Below are 22,389 nucleotides of genomic sequence, written 5' to 3' on the forward strand. Positions count from 1 at the left end.
CCAGCCTCGGCCCGCTTGAGAGCCTGACCATCTGGGCCTGGGGGCTGCACAGGTGGCCTGGAGAGGTGGCTACACAGGGAGGGTATTTGGAGGAAGTAGGGTCTTCATACAGAACCAAGGACAAAAGAGGAAATGTCGGCCACAGGGCCCAAAGGGTGAGACACTCCTCGAGTCTTACCTCAGCTTCTGACCCCTCTCTGAGGTCCATCTGACACCCCATCCACCCTCCCAGGAGGCAGCAGCCTGAAACAGAGCCTGGCCCGTAGCAGCAGTTTCCAGGTGACTCATGGGACCCTCCCTGCTTAAGGTCCTCAGAAACAGCAGGGCTATGGGAAGGCCTGAAAGGCAGCAGAGAGGATCCAAGTACAGGTGGGACCATAAGTCAGTGAGGTGTGGTGGTGATGTATGTCCCCATGTCCCACTCATGTCCCCAGAGTGAGGCCAAGGCAGAGGGAAAGGAAGTAGAGAAGATAGTTTTTAATTTTTTTTTTTAATCAAGGTTTCACTATTCAGGCATGATTGATTTAATCACCCATCTTTGGTGATTGAACACAATCTTTGGTCCACCTGGAGATAAAAATACCTGGCTGCAGCAGTGTATTTTCTAAACAATGGAGTAAAGAGGCTGATGCCTTTTTTTCATCATTGGTACTTTTACCACTTTAAATTTTTTTTAGAGGGGGCATGGGGAAGGGGAGAGGGAGAGAATGAGAATCTCAAGCAGGCTCCATGCTCAGTGCAGAGCCCCACTCTGGGCCTAATCTCACGACCCTGAGATCTTGAGCCAAAATCAAGAGATAGATGCTCGAACAACCGCACCACCCAGGTCCCCCTCATCACAGGTACTTTAAAACAAATTACTTGTTTACTTCCCATTGTGCTGCTTTTAGTTATACCCTAACTGTGCATTTGCCTCTTTTCTTTGCTGAAAACCAAAGTTCAAATCCTCTTTGGTATCATGACCAACCCCAGTGCCCCAAGTCCTGCTCAGGGTAACTCCTTCTGGGGTGTGTCTCCAGGCCCATACACACACACACACACACACATACATACATATATATTTATATATATATTTTAATATAAATTATATATATTTCCTATATATGCAATATACTATCATATATATTATATACATATTCCCTTTTAAATGGAAAAGTGTCATCTTGCTTTACTATTACTAATGTAAACATTTGATGTCAAAGAAATGAAGGTAATTTTACAAACCCAGAATGTTTGGAAGTACGTGAAATTTCCATTTTATTGTTATATTCGACCACACTAGCTCAAATGCATTTCTCCACAACTATTCCAACATAACTCGTTTGGAATTATTTCAGTCATCCTTAACATGTGACTCTGCCAAATACTTTGAATCTAAAATGAAAGTATAAAATTTCATTTATTAACTTTTAGATGAATGAGGTAAAGAAAGTCATCAGGGGATGGTTGGGACTGTTAATTTCCATCAAGAAATTGTGTTGTGGGGCGCCTGGGTGGCTCAGTGGTTTAGGCCTCTGCCTTCAGCTCAGGTCATGATCTCAGGGTCCTGGGATGGAGCCCCACATCGGGCTCTCTGCTCAGCGGGGAGCCTGCTTCCCCCTCTCTCTCTGCTGCCTCTCTGCCTACTTGTGATCTCTGTCTAGCAAATAAATAAATAAAAATCTTTATAAAAAAAAGAAATTGTGTTGAAATATTTCCTCTGGTACAGTAGTTATAAATTAGAATTTTCAATAAACAAGAGCAGAACAAAAGTACAATAAAAGAAACTTCTGCAGGTTAAGCCTTCTATAGTCCCAAACCTCCGAGAAAAGCAAGGCAAAGCATCTTTCCTGCAAATTAAGTGAGTTTCCAGTATTTCCATGCAGTTGACCTTTCAGAGATAGACAGGACATATCATTCATACACATACACACACACACACACACACACACACACACACACACACACACACACACATATATCTTGGTTCTGCTTGTATTAATTATGCCTGAAGCGTTTAATACCCATCCAAGTCCAAAGGTGGAAGAACTGAGAAACTGGTACGCTAATAGGCAGACTGTGAAAGCACAGGCTGGTTGAGCAGTGCAGCCAATGGGAAGTTTTCTTCCATGAGGCTGAGAATAGTCCTGCTAGAGAGGCCAATGAGAATGAGGCAAGTTGGGGCACCTGGGTGGCTCTGTGGGTTAAGCCTCTGCCTTTGACTGGGGCCCTGGTCTCAGGGTCCTGGGATGGAGCCCCATATCCAGCTCTCTGCTCAGCAGGGAGCCTCTTCCCCTTTCCCCTCTGCCCACCTCTCTACCTCTGTGATCTTTCTCTGTGTGTGTGTATCAAATAAATAAATAAATTCTTTTAAAAAAATAAAAGAGTAAGGAAAGTCAATGTAGGAAGAGACAGAAACATTCTTCTCCCCCACTTACTATCTGCCACTATTTTAAAAAGGTAAGTCATGGGGCACCTTGGTGGCTCAGTCCTTAAGCATCCACCTTCAGGTGAGGTCATGATTCTGAGATCCTGGGATCCATCCCGGTGTCAGGCTCCCTGGTCAGTGGAGAGCCTGCTTCTCCCTCTGCCCCTCACACTGCTCATGCTCTCTCTCTCTCTCTCAAAACCTTTTTAAAAAAATTTTAGTTGTGTGTGTTGTTTTTAACTATGATCTGGTGTTTCTCTATTTCTTCTTGCTTCTCATTTTGATGCGTCATCCTAGCTGCCTACGGTATATTAGGGGATCCTGCCAATATTTGGGTAGGCTATTGCCAGTTCTTCACGAACCAATTTGCCAATGCTTCATATCTGAGCGGCTTCTTGGGAGAGCAGGCACACCAGGATCTCAAGCAGCGCCTGGTGGAAGGAGCAGGGCAGGGCAGGTACCAAGTCCTCTTGCTCTTGTTTGCAAACATCCATGACCCTGACGTGCGAAGGCAACTAGGGATGCCTCTGAACCGCAGCACATGTGGACACATGTGGACCCCACAACGCTGAGGGGAGCCAACATCGTGCTCTGCTCAGCATGATCCGGCAGGCTTCAAGCACCCAGCGGGGTGCCTGTGGCCAGCCCCACCACCTCGGCCCATCCCTATATATAAATTCCTTTATAAGAGGGATTTTTTTTTCATAGGAAGTGTGGACATGAATATATTCGTGCATGCTTGCTTGTTCGCCCGTGTTTTTAGACTCTATTCAGACATATAGGTATGTGAATTCCTTGTAACTGGTGTATGTCCTGTTTCATCACCTGCACATATAGGTATGTGAATTCCTTGTAACTGGTGTATGTCGTTTCATCACCTGCACAGATCATCTTTGATTTTGCCTTCCCCTGTGGATGGACATTTAGGATGTGCCGGAAGTTCCTCTGTTATAAGCAATGCAGCAATAATGCTAGTCCCTAGTGCCGTGCCCAGCTGGAGGGGCACAGAACAGCAATCCGTTACAGTGGGGAGGAGTCTATCCATGCCTTTGTGTAGAATTTCTACTGAATGGTGATAATTAGCAGAAGACATGCTTTTAGTCAGTAACTGCTTTTAAATTCTGCCCAATGCACCCCTTACGGCCTTCAGGGCTGGACTGCTCCCTCCCTCCACCATGGTTTCGTGGTAGATACTGAAAAGTGGAATTATATTTCAGTTTTCATGAGTACTGCCCACTGTTTATTCCAAACTTCATTCCAAAGTTGATTTATTTCCATCAGCTTTTAAAATACCTTTATGTTTGATTTTCTTCATCTTCTCCCACCCTGGCCGCCTCAGCCTCCTGCGAACTTTCTCTCCCTTTATCTGGACATTGGATGGGACTGTCCACGAATTTCTGAGCCCAGCTTTCTGATATCATCCACTAGTTCCAGTATATGTTGGTGAATCCAGTCTATACTGACCCCCATGTCCTCTCCCTGTGAATTCTGGATGGGCCCAGGAGATCTCTGCTTATAAACAAAACATTCCAAAATTGAACCTTGCATCCCCCTCCTGTTACTGATGCTTCCCCGTCTTAGTTAGGGGCAAGGGCAACTCAATCACCTTCACCCTTGGTCCACTGTCTTCACAGACCTGCTCCCACCATCCTGCCTAGTCTGTGACTTAGGGGTTTTTTTTTCTGATGACAGGATTGTTTAATATTTTTATGGTTTCCTAGTTATTATTTTAAATTCAATTAATTAACGTATAGTGTGTTATTAGTTTCAGAGATAGAGTTCAGTGACTTATATAATACCCAGTGCTCATTACATCATGTCCCCTCCTTACTGCCCATCATCCCATTAATCCATCCCTCTACCCTCCACCCCTCCAGCAACCCTCAGTTTGCTTCCTAGGGAAGAGTCTCTTGGGACATTTGGGTGTCTCAATTGGTTAATCATCTGCCCTACGCTCAGGTCATGATCTCCAGGGTCATGGGATTGAGCCCCATGTAGGGCTGCCCCTCTCTCTCTAATTAATAAAATCTTTTTTAAAAATCTCTTATGGGGGCGCCTGGGTGTCTCAGTAGGTTAAAGCCTCTGCCTTCAGCTCAGGTCATGATCCCACGGTCCTGGGATCCAGTCCCACACTGGGCTCTCTGAGAGAGCCTGCTTCCTCCTCTCTCTCTGCCTGCCTCTCTGTCTACTTGTGATCTCTGTCTGTCAAATAAATAAAATCTTTTAAAAAAATCTCTTATGGTTTGTCTCCCTGACTTGTTTTATTCTTCCCTCCCTTTCCCCATGATCCTCTGTTTTGTCTTTTAAATTTAACTTACAAGATCATATGATAATTGTCTTTCTTTGACTAATGTATGTCATTTAGCACAATACCCTCTAGTTCCATCTACATCATTGCAAATGGCAAGATTTCATTTTTTGATGGCTGAGTAGTGTTCCATTGTATGTATGTGTATGTGTGTATATTTTATATATGTATAAAATATAAATGTAAAGAAAATTGTCCAGTTTCATTCTTCTGCATGTGGCTGTCGAATTTTCCCAATACCATTTGTTGAAGACACTATCTTTTTTTCCATTGGATATTCTTTCCTGCTTTGTGACTTAGGTTCTTGTTTGTAGCTTTAAAAACAAGTCCATAGCTCTCACCTGAAAGGCCATTTTCTAGCTTAGGCCAACTTCTCTCTTACCTAGGTCACCCACACAATCTCCAACCAGCTTCCTGCCCCAGGCTTGCCTAAGAACTTCATCCATTGTCTTCCCTGTTCCCAGGACTTCTTCTACACCACACATCTGACTGCACTGTTCAACCCTCTCCATTTCAGCGTGGAGGCCTCCTGATCTCCCTTCCACTCTCTTACCTAGCATTGCCCTCTCCCCTGTCCTCCCCCCCCCCCCCCCGTTCTAAGCTCCAGCTGCATACTAGAAAAGCAGAGAGGTCCCCCAATTACGACTTATCCAGGCACCCTCCTCCCCTCAGCCTACAATACCCTGAAGACCCTCTGTCAGCTCCTCCTCATCCTTCTTTCCCCTCAAACACAGCGTCCTCTAGGGAGCCCTCCCAGCCCCACCCCATCCAGAGAGTAGGTTAAGATTCGAATGTAGGGTCGTTGAGGTCTGTTGGAGGCTGACCAGGGGTCACCACAGGTTGGCTGGAGGCCGTTGGACACTGGCTGGGGGCCGTTGGGGATTGGCTGGAGGCCTTTGGGGGGCTGACTGGCAACTGGTGGGGATTGGCCAGGGTCCGTTGGGATTGACTGGATACCGTTGGGGTGCTGACTGAATGCTGTTGGGGTGCTGGCTGGTCCGTTGTAAATTGTCCCAGGCCTTGGGCAGTTGCTGCGAGCAGTGAGGGAGGCCGTGCCTTCTCCAGAGACAAACAGGTTTGGAAGGTGGGGATTGAGGGGTAGACACCATGGGGGCCCTGAACGGCCGGCACCATGGACCTGGAGTGATGAGGACTCCCACGGGAGCCCCCAACCCTTGAGGCCCTGGGTGGATGAGAGAGTGCTGTGGAGCCCTGGAGCAACCTGCTGGGTCAGGCCCCCCGCAGGGAGTGGGGCAAGGGCGCCCCTGCAGCGAGGAGCTGGTTGGGTGGGGTGGGGAGGCCGAGCCCCTGGCCCCTCGTCCAGGGAGCCCGGTTCGCATATCCCTAAGCAACCCGGCAAGTCCGGGAGCCCGGAGATGCAGGCGCGCATTAGCTGTACCTGCGAGAGCAACAAGAGATGTGGGACTGCATTCAGTTAACGGTGTGCTCTTCTGTTCCTCTTTCCTGACCTGTTTGAGCACAGGCTCCAATTTTAGAGGCTATGGAGGAAAGAGCTTTGCCCAGGTCTGCCAGCAAGACCTTTACCTGCACAGACTCTTGCCAGAACTGGCTAAGGGTGATCACTTACGGACTGTGGGCTTGTGGCTGGAGTCCCAACCCGGGGCTGACCTTGGTGACTTAGATCATGTGAGTCTGTGAAAGCCTGGGCTATCCTGACCTCCAAGATGCAACTCCTGAGTGAAGATTTCTGCATGTCAGGCTTTAGATCAGATTTGTCTGCTTTTATCAAGAGCTTGTGGACAAAGGCCTTGACAGACACACGGTTGGGCTGTGCCCTCCGCCACTAGATTTAAGCACCTAGGAGGTAAGACAAGTGAGCTTCCTACACCCACCCCCCGAGACAGACAAATGCATACAGGTGAGCGAGGATGATAGAATTGTGAAGGCGTGGTTGTGATGATAGCCAAGACAGACACCACCCCTAAATCCTCCTTTGGTGACCCGAGGCTCAGCACCTCTATTCAACCAGTTCCTGTTTCTGGATGAAGGGAGAAGTCTTAGCTATCTATCCCTTGGAGTGGTTACTGCTCCTTTCCTTCAAATAGTAAATATCCCCCAAAAGCTACTCTTTCTGCTAAACTCTTTCATGCTGTTAATTTTTCCCAGCAGTAAATGAACATTTTGGGACTTTATTGAGATCAAAATCTTTGGGATGCCTTGGTGACTCAGTGGGTTAAGCCTCTGCCTTCCGCTCAGGTCATGATCTCAGGGTCCTGGGATCGAACCCACATCGGGCTCTCTGCTCAGCAGGGATCCTGCTTCCTCCTCTCTCTCTCTCTCTGCCCACCTCTCTGCCTACTTGTGATCTCTCTCTCTATCAAATAAATAAATTAAATATTTTTTAAAAAAGATCAAAATCTGCACAGCAAAGGAAACAGTCTACAAAACAAAGAGGTTCTGTAGAATGAATGAAATGAAAAATAGAGCTATCCTATATTTTATTTTATTTTTAGCTCCTCTAAACACCAGGCTCACCTAACCTCCAACCCACCCTCCAAAACCCTCAGTTTGTTTCTCAGGGTCCACAGTCTCTCATGATTTGTCTCCCCCTCTGATTTCCTCCAACTCACTTCTCTCCTTCTCCTAATGGCTTTCCATGTTACTCCTTATGATCCACAAGTAATTGAAACCATATGATCATTGACTTACTCTGCTTGACTTATTTCACTCAGCATAATCTCCTCTAGTCTCGTCCATGTTGATCTAAAAGTTGGGTATCCATCCTTTCTTATGGAAGCATGATATTCCATTGTATATATGGACCATATCTTCTTTATCCATTCATCTGTTGAAGGACATCTTGGCTCTCCAGAGTTTGGTGACTGTGGCCATTGCTGCTATGAAAATTGAGGTGCAGATGGCCCTTCTTTTCACTACATCTGCGTCTTTGGGGTAAATACCCAGTAGTGTAATTGCCCAATCATAGGGTCGCTATATTTTTAATTTCTTAAGGAATCTCCACACTGTTTTCCAAAGTGGCTGCACCAACTTGCATTTCCACCAACAGTGTAAGAGGGTTCCCCTTTCTCCACATCCTCTCTAACACTTGTTGTTTCCTGTCTTGTTAATTTTGGCCATTCTATCTGGTATAAGGTGATATCTCAATGTTATTTTGAATTGAATTTCCCAGGTGGCTAATCATGATGAACATTTTTTCATGTCTGTTATCCATTTGTATGCCTTCTTTGGAGAATTGTCTGTTTATGTCTTCTGCCCATTTTTTGATGTTATTATCTGTTTTTTGAGTGTTGAGTTTGAGGAGTTCTTTACAGAATTTGGATATCAGCTCTTTGTAGTGGCATTTGCAAATATCTTCTCCCATTCCTCAGATGGGAATTATTCTTTAGAAAATGCACACCATTAATTTTGACTTGTAGGGAAACATAAATCTAGGGAAACACAATACATGACATACAGACAATCAAACCCAAAATCACAGCACATGGATTCACATACTGACACTCCCTCTGTCCTGCATGCAAACCTGAACTCCCAAGGGAAGTTCAGCTGTTTCCAGGGACTGTACAACGTGGCCACAGTTCTTTACCTGGAAAATCCCTTTATCTCACCACATTCACTATTCTCACTCCCAGCATGAAGATGGAATCAAGGGGCTCTCAACATGAAACCTGCAAACAACCCCACCTTTCTCTTCTCCCAGATTTCTCCTCAGCAAGTGACTGGCTCCAAGATAACATGCCACTTTCACTTTCCACCTGACCAGTCTGCTATTATAGGAAGAAAACACCGTGAGGATCAGATCATGCTGTATCCTCGTTGCCCAGCTCTATTCTCATGTTGGTGGCAGGCAAAAAATAGATGGGAAACTGTGGAAGGGACCAGGAAACCAAAAAGTAAGGAGAGAGAAAATCTACTCATGGACAAGCATAAAGGATAAAGAATAAAGTGGAACACTCTTACACTGTTGGAGGAAATGCAAATTTGGTGCAGCTACTCTGGAAAACAGCATGGAATTTCCTCCATAAGTTAAAAAGAGAACTATACTATGACCCATCAATTACACTCATAATTTTCCAAAGGATGCCAAATATTGATTTGACGGGGCATTAACACCCCAATGTTTATAGCAACAACATCCACCACTGCCAAAACATGGAAGGAGCCCAGATGTCCATCAATAGATGAATGGCTAAAGAAGCGATATAGGGACACCAGGGTGGCTCAGTTGGTTAAGTGTCATCCTTCGGCTCATACCCTGACCCTAGGATCCTGGGATTTAGTTCCAAGTTAGGCTCCATACTCAGCAGGAGCCTGCTTCTCCTTCTGCCTACTGCTTTCCCTGCTTATGCCTTTTCTCTCGCTCACTCTTTCTCTCAAATAAATCTTAAAAGAAGTGATATATAATACAGTGGAATTATGGAGCCATAAAAATAAGACATTTTCCTATTCATAACAATGTGTATGGACCTATAGAGTAGTATCCCAAGTGAACTAAGTCAATCAGAGAAAGAGAAATATCATATGAATTCTCTCTTATGGGAGAATGAACAAACAAAACTGATGAACACAGGGTATGAAAGAAAAAATAAAGAAAGGGAGGCAAGCTATCACAAATGCTTTTTTTAAAGGTTTATTTACTTATTTTTGGATTTTGCCTTTTTTATTATGTTGTTAGTCAACATATATCATCAGTTTTTGATGTAGCGTTCCATGATTCTACCTATCTATACTATCTATACTAGTCTATCTATCTATACTTATAGTTATATATTATAAATGTAAAGAGAGAGCATTTGGGGAGAGGTGCAGAGGGAAAGAATCTCAAGCAGACTCCCCCCACTGAGCAGGACCCTAACGCAAGGCTTGACCATGTCCCTGAGATCATGACCTGAGTGGAAATCAAGAGTCAGTCACTCAATCAACTGAGCAACCCAGGTACTCCCCAAGAATCTTACATATAGAGAACAAACTTAGTGTTGCTGGAGGGGAGGTAAGAGGGGGAAGGACTAAATGGTTGATGGATAGTAAGGGGGGCAATTGTTGTGATGAGCACTGAGTGTTATATGTTATTGATGAATCTCTAAATTCCTCTCCTAAACCAATATTACACTATGTGGTAACCAACTAGAATTTAAATAAAAACTTGAAAAACAAAAAGAATGTAAAAGCACAAAGAGATTATGCTGAGTGAAATAAATCAAGCAGAGAGAGTCAATTATCATATGGTTTCACTTATTTGTGGAGCATGGCAAAAAGCATGGAGGACATGGGGAGTTAGAGAAGAGAAGGGAGTTGGGGTAAATTGGAAGGGGAGGTGAATCATGAGAGACTATGGACTCTGAAAAACAATTGGAGGGGTTTGAAGTGGCAGGGGGGTGGGAGGTTGGGGTACCAGGTGGTGGGTATTATAGAGGGCACGGATTGCATGGAGCACTGGATGTGGTGAAAAAATAATGAATACTGTTATGCTGAAAATAAATTAATAAAAAAAAGCACAAAGAGTGGATTTTCATGTATCCTTCAAACTTTGAGCTGAAAACATTACTGATGTTGTTTCACTCATTATAAGAAATTAACTACACCCAAGTAAGCTGTTATTAATAGGAAAAACTAGAGAGGAAGGATATGGATATTTATTATGTTATGTTATTCACAAAAAAATACATCAATAGTTTTTGATGTAGTCTTCTAAGATTCATTGTTCATGTGTAACACCCAGTGCTCCATGCAATATATGTCCTCCTTAATACCCACCACCAGGCTCAGCCATCCCCCCAACCCTTCCCTCTAAAACCCTCAGTTTGTTTCTCAGGGATGACAGTCTCATGGTTCGTCTTCTACTCCCATTCCCCCCCTTCGCTTTTCCTTTCCTTCTCCTAATGTCCTCCATGTTATTTCTTATGTTCCACAAGTAAGTGAAACCATATGATCGTTGACTTTCTCTGCTTGACTTATTTCATTCAGCACAATCTCTTCCAGTCCCATCCATGTTGATGCAAAAGCTGGGAATTCATCCTTTCTGATGGTTGAGTAATATCCCATTATATATATGGACCACATCTCCTTTATCTGTTCCTCTGTTAAAGGGCATTTGGGTCTTTCCACAGTTTGTCTATTGTGATATTGCTGCTATGAACATTGGCATACATATGACCCTTCTTTTCACTACATCTGTATCTTTGGGGTAAATACCCAATAGTGCCATTGCCAGGGCATTAGGGTAGCTTTATTTTTAATTTTTTGAGGAATCTCGGCACTGTTTTCCAAAGTGCCTGCACCAACTTGCATTCCCGGAAGCAGTATAAGAGGGCTCCTTTTTCTTCACAACCTCTCCAACATTTATTATTTCCTGACTTGTTAATCTTTGCCATTCTGGTTTTTTTTTAATTAATTTATTTATTTTCAGCATAACAGTATTCATTATTTTTTCACCACACCCAGTGCTCCATGCAATCCATGCCCTCCATAATACCCACCACCTGGTACCCCAACCTCCCACCCCCCTGCCACTTCAAACCCTTCAGATTGTTTTTCAGAGTCCATAGTCTCTCATGATTCACCTCCCTTCAATTTACCCCAACTCCCTTCTCCTCTCTAACACCCCTTGTCCTCCATGATATTTGTTATGCTCCACAAATAAGTGAAACCATATGATAATTGACTTTCTCTGCTTGACTTATTTCACTCAGCATAATCTCTTCCAGTCCCGTCCATGTTGCTACAAAAGTTGGGTATTCGTCCTTTCTGATGGAGGCATAATACTCCATAGTGTATATGGACCACATCTTCCTTATCTATTTGTCCATTGAAGGGCATCTTGGTTCTTTCCACAGTTTGGCGACCGTGGCCATTGCTGCTATAAACATTGGGGTACAGATGGCCCTTCTTTTCACGACATCTGTATCTTTGGAGTAAATACCCAGGAGTGCAAAGGCAGGGTCATAGGGAAGCTCTATTTTTAATTTCTTGAGGAATCTCCACACTGTTCTGCAAAGAGGTTGCACCAACTTGCATTCCCACCAACAGTGGAAGAGGGTTCCCCTTTCTCCACATCCTCTCCAACGCATGTTGTTTCCTGTCTTGTTAATTTTGGCCATTCTAACTGGTGTGAGGTGATATCTCAATGTGGTTTTAATTTGAATCTCCCTGAGGGCTAGTGATGATGAACATTTTTTCATGTGTCTGATAGCCATTTTTATGTCTTCATTGGAGAAGTCTCTGTTCATATCTTCTGCCCATTTTTTGATATGATTGCCTGTTTTGTGTGTGTTGAGTTTGAGGAGTTCATTATAGATCCTGTATATCAACCTTTTGTCTGTACTGTCATTTGCAAATATCTTCTCCCATTCTGTGGGTTGCCTCTTTGTTTTTTTGACTGTTTCCTTTGCTGTGCAGAAGCTTTTGATTTTGATGAAGTCCCAAAAATTTATTTTCGCTTTTGTTTCCTTTGCCTTTGGAGACATATCTTGAAAGAAGTTGCTGTGGCTGATATCGAAGAGATTACTGCCTGTGTTCTCCTCTACGATATTGATGGATTCCTGTCTCATGTTGAGGTCTTTTATCCATTTTGAGTTTATCTTTGTGTACGGTGTAAGAGAATGGTCGAGTTTCATTCTTCTACATATAGCTGCCCAGTTTTCCCAGCACCATTTATTGAAGAGACTGTCTTTTTTCCACTGTATATTTTTTTTCCTGTTTTGTCAAAGATTAATTGACCATAGAGTTGAGGGTCCGTATCTTGGCTCTCTACTCTGTTCCACTGGTCTATGTGTCTGTTTTTATGCCAGTACCATGCTGTCTTGGACGGGACTGGAAGAGATTATGCTTGATTTCAAGCTTTGTAATAAAGCTTGAAATCAGGTAACATTTACTATAGCACCAAGAACCATAAGATACCTGGGAATAAACCTAACCAAAAAGGTAAAAGATCTGTACTTGAGGAACTACAGAACACTCATGAAAAAAACTGAAGACACAAAAAGATGGAAGACCATTCCATGCTCTTGGAACGGAAGAATAAACATTGTTAAAATGTCTATACTGCCTAGAGCAATCTATACTTCTAATGCCATTCCAATCAAAATTCCACTGGTATTCTTCAAAGAGCTGGAGCAAATAATCCAAAAATTTGTATGGAATCAGAAGAGACCCCGAATCGCTAAGGAAATGTTGAAAAACAAAAATAAAACTGGGGGCATCATGTTACCTGTTTTTTTTTTTTTTAATCAGTGTTCCAAGATTCATTGTTTATGCACCACACCCAGTGCTCCATGTAATATGTGCCCTCCTTAATACCCACCACCACTCTAACTGGTGTAAGGTGGTATCTCAATGTGCTTTTGATTTTAATTTCTCTGACATCTAATGTTAATGAACAATTTTTTCATCTGTTAGTCATTTGTATGTCTTCTTTGGAGAAGTGTCTCTTCATGTCTTCTGCTCATTTTTTGACTTGTTTATCTGTTTTTAGGGTGTTGAACTTGAGAAGTTCCTTATAGAACTTGGATTTCAGCCCTTTGTCTGTAGTATCCCAAGGAATGGGAGAAGATATTTTCAAATATATCTTCTCCCATTCCTTGGATTGCCTCTTTGTTTTGTTGACTGTTTCCTCTGCTGCACAGAAGCTTTTGATCTTGAAGTCCCGAAAGTTCACTTTCACTTATGTTTCTCTTGCCTTTGGAGACATGTCTTGTAAGAAGTTGCTATGGCTGATGTCAAAGAGGCTCCTGCCTATGTTCTCCTCTAGGATTTGGATGAATTCCTCTCTCATGTTGAGGTTTTCATCCATTTTGAGTTTATCTTTGTGTATGGTGTAAGAGAATTGTCAATTTTCACTCTTCTGTATATAACTGTTCAATTCTCCCAGCACCATTTATTGAAGAGACTGTTGTTTTTCCATTGGATATTTTTCCTGCTTTGTTGAAGATTAGTTGACCATAGAGTTGGAGGGTCCATATCTGGGCTCTCTATTCTGTTGCATTGGTCTAAGTGTCTGTTTTTGTGCCAGTACCATGCTGTCCTGCTGACAAGAGCTTTGAAATATGGCTTGAAATCAGGCAACATGATGTCCACAGTTTTGCTTTACTTTTTCAACATTTCTTTGGTGATTCTGCATGTTTTCTGGTTCCATACAAATATTAGGCTTGATGGGCATGGCATTAAAAGTATAGATTCTCCTGGGCAACATAGACATTTAGTAATTTTATTCTTCTGATCCATATGCATGGACTGTTTTTTTCAATTTTTCAATTTTTCAATGTTTTTCATGAGTGTTCAGTAGTTCCTCAAGTATAGATATTTTACTTCTTTGGTTAGATTTATTACAAGATATTTTATAGTTTTTGGTGCTAATGTAAATGGAATCAATTCTTTAATTTCTCTTTCTACAGTTTCATTGTGGGTGTATAAGAAAGCAACGGATTTTTGTGCATTGATTTTGTATCCTATCACATTACTGAATTGCTGTATGAGTCCTAGTAATTTGGAGATGGAGAATTTTGGGTTTTCCACATAGAGTATCATGTCTTCTGTGAGGAGGGAGAGTTCCGCTTCTTCTTTGTCAATTTGAATATTTTTTATTTATTTTGTTGTCATTGTCTGATTGCTATTGCTAGGACTTCTAGTACTATGTTCAACAATAGTGGTGAGAGTGGGCATCCTTCTCATATTCCTGATCTCAATGGGAAGGCTCTCAGCTTTTCCCCGCTAAGAATAATATTCCCTGTGGATTTTTCATAGATGGATTTTAGGACGTTGAGAAACGTTCCCTCTATGCCTATACTGTGTAGAGTTTTAATTAGGAAAGGATGCTGTATTTTATCGAATGCTTTTTCTGCATCAATTGAGAGGACCATGTGGTTCTTCTTTCTTATTTATGTTTTCTATCACATTGATTGACTTGCAAATATTCAATCACCCTTTCTTCCCAGGGATAAATCCCACCTGGTCATTATGGGGAATCCTTTCAATGTACTATTGGATACTATTAACTAGGATCCTGTTGAGAATCTTGGGGTCCATATTCATCAGGTATATTAGTATGAAATTCTCCTTTTTGATGGGGTCTCTGCCTGGTTTGGGACTCAAGGTAATGCTGGACTCACAGAAAGAGTCTGGAAGTTTTCCTTCTGTCTCTATTTTTTGAAACTGCTTTGGGAGAATAGGTATTATTTCTTCTTTTAATGTTTGGTAGAATTCCCCAAGGAATCTATTAGGTCTGGGACTCTTTTTTTGGGGAGGTTTTTGGTCATTGTTTCAATCTCGTTACTGACTATGGGTCTATTCAGGTTGTTCATTTCTTTCTATTTCAGTGTTGATAGTTTATAGGTTTCTAGGATTGCATCATTTCTGCCAGGTTGCTTGATTTATTGTCATATAGCTATTGATAACAATTTATCAGAATTGTATTTTTTTTTTTGGTGTTAGTCGCAATCTCTCCCCTTTCATTCATAATTTTATTAATTTGGGTCCTTTATTTTTTCTTTTATGTAAGTCTGTTCACTGGTTTAACCATCTTATTAGTTCCTTCATTGAACCAGCTTATAGTTTTGTTAATATGTTCTATTGTGTTTCTGGTTTCTAATTCATTGATCTCTGCTCTAATCTTAATTATTTCCCTTCTTGTGCATGGGTAGGCTTAATTTGTTGCTGATCCTTCAGATCTTGAACGTGTAAAGATAATTTGTTTATTTGGGATTTTTCTACTTTTTTGAGTGAGGTATGGATGGTTATGTATTTCCCCTTTAGGAATGACACTGCTGTATCACATAGGTTTTGGATCAATGTGTCTTTGTTTGCATTGATTTCCATGAATTGATTAAGTTCTTCTTTGATCTCCTGGTTGACCCAAACATTCTTGAGCAGGGTTGTCTTTAGTTTCCAATTGTTTGAATTTCTTCCAGACTTTTTCTTGTGATTGAGTTCCATTTTGGTCTGAGAATATGTAGGGAATAATCTCAGTCTTTTGGTTTTGGTTGAGCCCTTATTTGTGACCCAGTATATGGTCTATTCTGGAGTAAGTTTCATGTCCACTGGAGAAGAATGAGTAGTCTATTGTTTTAAGGTGGAATGTTCTGTGTACATCATTGAGGTCCATATGTGCCAGTGTGTCATTCAAAGCTCTTAAATTTCTTTGCTGATTTTCTGCTTAGATGATCTGTCAGTTGCTGAGAATGGAGTGTAAAGATCTTCTACAGTTGTGATATTCTTATCAATATGTCTCCTTATTTTGCTAACAGTTGGCTTATGTAGTTGGCTGCTCCAATGTTGGGGGCATAGGTATTTACAATTGTCATCTCCTGGGTGCCTGGGTGGCTCAGTGGGTTAAGCCGCTGCCTTCGGCTCAGGTCATGATCTCAGGGTCCTGGGATCGAGTCCCGCATCGGGCTCTCTGCTCAGCAGGGAGCCTGCTTCCTCCTCTCTCTCTGCCTGCCTCTCTGCCTACTTGTGTTCTCTGTCAAATAAATAAATAAAATCTTTAAAAAAAAAAAACAATTGTCATCTCCTTTAGGGATGATATAGTGTCCTTCTGTATCTCTAACTATAGTTTTAACTTAAAATCTAATTTGTCTTATATTAGAATTGCTACCCAAACTTTCTACTGAAGTCTGTTAGCATGAAAGATTATTCTCCATCCCTTCACTCTCAGTGTGGATGTATCTTTAGGTTCAAAATGCGTCTCTTGTAGACAGCATATGGGTGGGTCCTGTATTTTTATCCATATGCAGCCCTGTGCCACTTTATGGGATCATTTAGGCCCTTCATCTTGAGAGTGATTATTGACTGATAGGATTTTATCGTCGTCATGTTGTCTGTGAAGTCCTTGTTTTCTACAGATTGTCTTTGTATATCTCTGTTCTTTGTCACTCTTGGGGTCTTTCTCCTTTAATAGAACACCCCCTGCCCTTAAAATTTCTTGCAGAGCCAGTTTAGTGGTCACATATTTCTTCAGACACTGCCAGTGCTGGAAGCTTTTTATGTCTCCATCTATTCTGAATGACAGCCTTGCTTGTCATTGACTGACTTGACTTGTCTTGTCTTGTCTGACTTGTCTTGACTGACTATTCTTCTAATTTAGTAACCTGACTATGTCTTACCAGCCTTTTCTAGCTTGCCAGGTTTCTGTGGACAGGTCTGATGTTATCCTGATTTTCCTCCCCTCTATACATAAGGAATCTCTCCCCACTAACTGCCCTCTAAAATGGTTTCCTTGGTTCTAAGATTTGTGAGTTTTATCATTACATGCCTGGGCCTTGGTCTGCCCTCATTGATCTTGAGGGGTGTCCTCTCTGTCACTAGGACATGATTGCTTGTTTCTTTCACTAGATTAGGGTAGTTCTTGGCTAAGATTTGGTCAAATATATCTTCTATTCCACTTTCTCTCTCCAGCCCCTCAAGGATCCCCAAAATTCTGAGAGTGGAATGTTTCATGCTGTCATTCATGTCTCTAAATCTGTTTTCAAGGATTCTAAACTGTTTGTTCCTGCTCCTTCTTTTCTATCTGTTTGTCTTCAAGATCACTAATTTGTTGTTCTGCCTCATTTACCCTAAATGTTAGAGTATCTTGATGAGATTGGATCTCACTGATAGCATTTTTAAGTTCTGCCAAGTCTGCTCTCACTTCTGCCCTTAATGAATCTATGTTGCCATTAATAGTTTTCTCCAGTCTGACTATTGTCTTCATAACTGCTACCTTAAAGTCCATTTCTGATATGTGGCTTAGTTAGATTCATATCTATTAGAGCTGCAGGAGAGGCCACTGTGTCTGGGATTGTTCTTTGTTTGGAGTTCCTATCCCAGTCATTCTGTTGAGTTGTGGTTGAGGTGTAGCCACCTACCTTTCTGACAAGGGCCTAAACTCTCTATGTGTTTTTGAATACTTGTGGAAGGTACACTTTCATCTGATAAAATTTCATAGACACATGCCCGTGAACTCTCACTGCACACAATATTGAAGTTTTTACAATTATTTGTGACTTTGCCTGCTGGTTTCCCTGATCCATATCAATGTCTGTTACATCCTGGATACTTTAGATGGATCCAGGGCCAACAAATCACCTTTCAGATTTTTTAAATGTTCTCTGGTTTGATTTCACTTTATGTTATTACATTTTCTTCTCTTAACTCCAGTATATTCCCTTAATTCCAGGGTAATTTCACTTTTCTCTCTTAATTCCAGTATAATTCGATGCATTATTCCTTGCTCATCAGGATCAGGGTACTCTAAATTCCCTTCACACAGTTTGCCCTTCCCTCCACTCAGCTCCACTTCGATAACCACCACTTTGTTCTCTATGACAAATAGCCTTGTGAAACATTGCATGCTTTGAACTTTTCACTATGTGTCATAGCATCCCTTTTGATGCTCCCATTACAAGGAGGACTCAGTGCAGTGCCTATGCAATGGAATCTGAATTCCAGGTTTTTTCTCTGGGATTCTGGAAGATCTAACACTTCGTGATTACACAGGATCTATGTCTTAATATTGTTGCTCTCAAAAATGGATGCCTTCAAAAGATACACCATTACCTAGGCTGTATCATTTTTCATGTCACCTTTTTAGGTGGAACCATAAGAAATGTGAGTCTAATTTCTTATTCAGAGGTTCAATCACTCCATTCAAAACCTTTCCTAAGAACTGGTGGAGTTTGTTTTGTTTTGGTTTGTTTTGGTTCAGTTTGCTTTCGCTGAGCTACATTATGTAGCATGTACAATATGCTACATTATTTAGCATAATGTTTTGAAGGTCCATCGATGTTGTAGCATGAGTGGGTTCTTCCTGTCTTTTATTTGGCTGATCAGTATTCCACTGTATAAATACTACACAGTTTGTTCTCAGTGGAAGAACATTTGGGTTGATTTCACTTTGGGATGATTATGAATAATGCTGCTAGGAACATTCATGGGTAAGATTTTGTGTGGCCATATGCTTTCAGTTCTTCTAGGTATATGCCTAGGAGGGGAGTTGTTGGGTCACGTGGTACCTGGATTGTACTATTTAAATTTCTGCAACACTCTTGCCCAAATTACTATACCCTTTTTTGTTCCTGCTCACAGTGTGTAAGGGCTCTAATTTCTCCACATCCTCACCAATGCTTATCTGTCTTTTGGATGAGAGATGTCTGAGGGTATGAAATGACAAGTCACCCTGACTGGGCTTTGGATTTCCTTCATAGCTGATTATTTTTTACTTCTGCTCAAGTGCTTCATGGTCTTTGGAAAAGTCTTAGAAAAGTGAAACATATAGTTGCAATTTAGTTGGACCTCAAGCAGCCATGGGGCATGTGACTTCATCATTAAAACCAGCAGACGTTTTGGCGTTTGCCCCTTTTTAGATTGACTATTTCTCTTTGATTAGAAGTCCTCAAGCTAAAAGTGTAAGATTATATTTCCTCTTACCTGTTGCTTCCCTTTGCCTTACTTTGTTCAGCAGGAATGTGATGGTAGCTGCTCAGTCCACATTCTTATCATGCTCAGATTCTTCAGGGCCTCACTGTACCCTGCAGAACAAATGCAAATGTTGGAACCTGAGAAGGAAACTTACCACAGTGTGCTCCCTTCACCACTCTCCCAAATGAGAACGGAAATGGGTCCTTGTGACAGAAACTACTCCACATCCCCAACCAGGCCTGCAGCTGCATCCACAAATCCAAAACATTGAGATTCCTGTGAGCAAATACATAGAAACCCAAGTCTATGAGAATGGAGGAAGTGTCTACATGGATTCTCTTCAGTTGAATCATGTTTGTTGCTGGTTCCATTATGCTGCCTACTTTAAGAAGAAAGCATTTTCTTGTGGGAGATTTAGGAATTTAGATTTGAGGGTAGGAGGATACATGGACTTGTGCCTGGAGACAGCATTATGCTACTTTAGTATGACCCATCACCCTTCAGGTGAGCAAAGAGCTGGAAGGAACCAAATAAGTTTGACCTCATTCATTGCTAAGCTCCAAGTCTGAAGGGGAAATTGATCTCCAGACACCCTGTTCACAAATCCCTTAGTAGATAAAGCATGTGCACTGTTTAATGGAAAAAGTGCAGAAATTTCTAGGGGTATCCCAATCATGCAACTTAATGTATGAGTGGAGGATAAGATTCCTTGACAGAGCAACACTTAAGGTAGATGATGAGTTTCATGCTCTTATCATCATTCTCAAAGACCTGTTAAACCTGTGTACTCTTCAGGCACCACATAGTGATGGAGGCAGGAGGCCAACCTATGTTGACTTGCCTTGGCCCTGTCCAGAGAGATATGTCATGTATCACAGATTTTGGAGTGGTAATCTTGCTAGTGGCAATGTTTTAAACTAGTATGTGCATGAAGAAATTTTAAAACTTGTTACCATTTCTTTCCCTTTCCTTCCTTTTTTTTTTTTTTTTTTTGGTGTGTAGGGGGGAGGGTGTTGATTACATTTCTTCAATTTAGCATAAAAAACAGTGGTTCTTTCAACCCTTTCAGCCTGACTTTTTTTTTTAATTTTGGAAAGACCTCATTATTATTTTTTTTCTTACTCACCCTACAGCACAGCATTAGTTTTTTATATAGTGTTCCACGGTTCATTGTTTGTGTATAACACCCAGTGCTCCATGCAATATGTGCTCTTCTTAATACCCATCACCCATATGGGCTCACCGATACACCCACTCCCCCCCCCCCAACTAAAATCCACAGATTATTTCCCAGAGTCCATCATCTCTTATAGTTCTTCTCCACCCATGGTTTCCCTCTTTTCATTTTCCCCTTCCTTCTCCTAATGTCCTCCATCCTACTCCTTATGTTCCACGAACAAGTGAAACCACAAGATGATTGTCTCTCTGCTTGACTTACTTCATTTAACATAATCTTCTCCAGTTCCATCCATGTTGGTGCAAGTGTTGGGTATTAATCTTCTCTAATGGCTGAGTAATATTCCATTGTATATATGGAACACAACTTCTTTACCCATTCTCTTGAAGGGCATCTCCGCTCCTTCTACTGTTTGGCTCTCATAGACATTGTTGCTATGAGCATTGCAGAGCATGTGGCCCTTCTTTTCAGTATCTCTGTATCTTTGGTGTAAATACCCAGTAGTGTGATTGCTGGGTCATAGTGTAGCTCTGGTTGTAGCTTTTTGAGGAACCTGCATAATGTTTTCCAAAGTGGTTGTGCCATCTCCCATTCCCACCAACAGTGTAAGAGGGTTCTCCTTTCTCCACAACCTAGCCTTCTTTCCACTGAGAAATGTGCTTTAAATTGACAACACTCTCTTCTTTATATGATCATGCTCACTTATAATTTGGTTGGGGGCTGGGCACATGACTTCCTTGACAAGTTTTCACAGCCACAGGATCAGAAGCGGTATGATTAAGTTTAGGATTAGGAGCCAGAGCACACATATAATCCCAGAGTGTTGCTTATCTGAAAGATGTTTAGGAAAGCACCAATTATGTGTTTTCAACCAACCTGCTGGTGAACACATATTCTTTTTTCTTCATTACTCAGAGAATAACCATTCTTCCATATGCAGAGAGACAAGGGAAGATGTTCAGGGAATTCACACAAATGAGATAACCTAAAGCATAGATTTACTGTGTACAGGGGGAAAAATAAATGTACATCAACAGAGAGTAAGAAAATATCTATAATTCAAAAATCATATGCTGAAACAAAGAAAATATGACATTTAAAATTCAATATTCTACTATTGCTTATTTTTTTCCTCTGCAAGTAATTTTCATTGTTTGTTCTAGAAATGTCTGGTAGCTCAGGAATAGAGAAAATGGGTGTAAATGGTGTTTTAGACCAAGAAGGAATCTTCTCTTTATTCTCCACATGCTAGCTTTACTCTGTGAATCATATTGAAATTTTCTCTGTCAGCTCTATTTGGCTTGCAGGATATTTTCTCTCACAGAACTTGTTAAACAGAATAACAATATGTGGACTTGGGATCAGTTTGTGAAACAAATCTGTCTTCCTAAGGCCACACATGAATATGGAGACAGACACTGAGCGCAGCACCTGGACCCATACTGTGTAGAGGCACAATCACTCGGAAAGGTGTAAAATGACCCGTCGCCATGGGAATGTGATGATATATCCTGTGCCCTTCATTTCAACTGTCACTCTCTGCACTGAGAGGAAGCTGAGTAGTAATAAGAGAAGAGGCTTCCTACGATGGGAAACCTGGATTGTTGTTCTATAGGTATGTACATATTCATGTTCTAAAGGCTGTTTCATCAAATGGACTAGGTAACTCTCACTAAGATATACTTAACTTTTTTTTTTTTTGCACCCTCCCAGTCATCTATGGGGTTACCTAAATGTATTTTATAATTTTCGCATTACTGTTTGTATGTTTGTCATTCTTCTATCAATTTGACTGCTTTTACTCTCCTGATATTTAGGAAAATGTTCTATTTCCAATTACCAGTGTGGTACACATTCTTACAGAGAACACACAGAAACACACCATACTGCCTTCAATGGATCAGGAGGATGTTGCCACTGCAGCAATAGTCATTACTTTTGGAGAGTTAGAGGAAAATTACTGTGACCAGCACATGTCAGAATTTGAGGGAAATTATTAGCAGTCTGAACACAGGGGTTTTCATAAGGAATGAAACTGGAAATTCTTATGGAATTTTGTGGGCTACTGTGGACACATTCGTTGGCTGTTTGAGTGATGCTGAGGACTGTTGGTGAGAAGGGACAATG

The 22,389-nt window shown here is 41.6% G+C and overlaps 1 protein-coding gene across 2 annotated transcripts in view; it reads right to left on the minus strand.

Annotated features, from left to right (window-relative positions):
* The window catches only part of MOBP (myelin associated oligodendrocyte basic protein), a 182,792-nt gene that overhangs the window by 76,210 nt on the left and 84,193 nt on the right, over nucleotides 1-22,389 (minus strand). For both annotated transcript variants that reach the window (XM_032345989.1, XM_032345821.1), the window contains exon 6: nucleotides 19,095-19,195. The gene's annotated coding sequence lies outside the window, so the exon portion shown is untranslated. The remainder of the gene's footprint in view (nucleotides 1-19,094; nucleotides 19,196-22,389) is intronic.

This window comes from Mustela erminea, chromosome 1 (genome assembly GCF_009829155.1).
Source record: "Mustela erminea isolate mMusErm1 chromosome 1, mMusErm1.Pri, whole genome shotgun sequence".
NCBI classification, from domain to species: domain Eukaryota; kingdom Metazoa; phylum Chordata; class Mammalia; order Carnivora; family Mustelidae; genus Mustela; species Mustela erminea.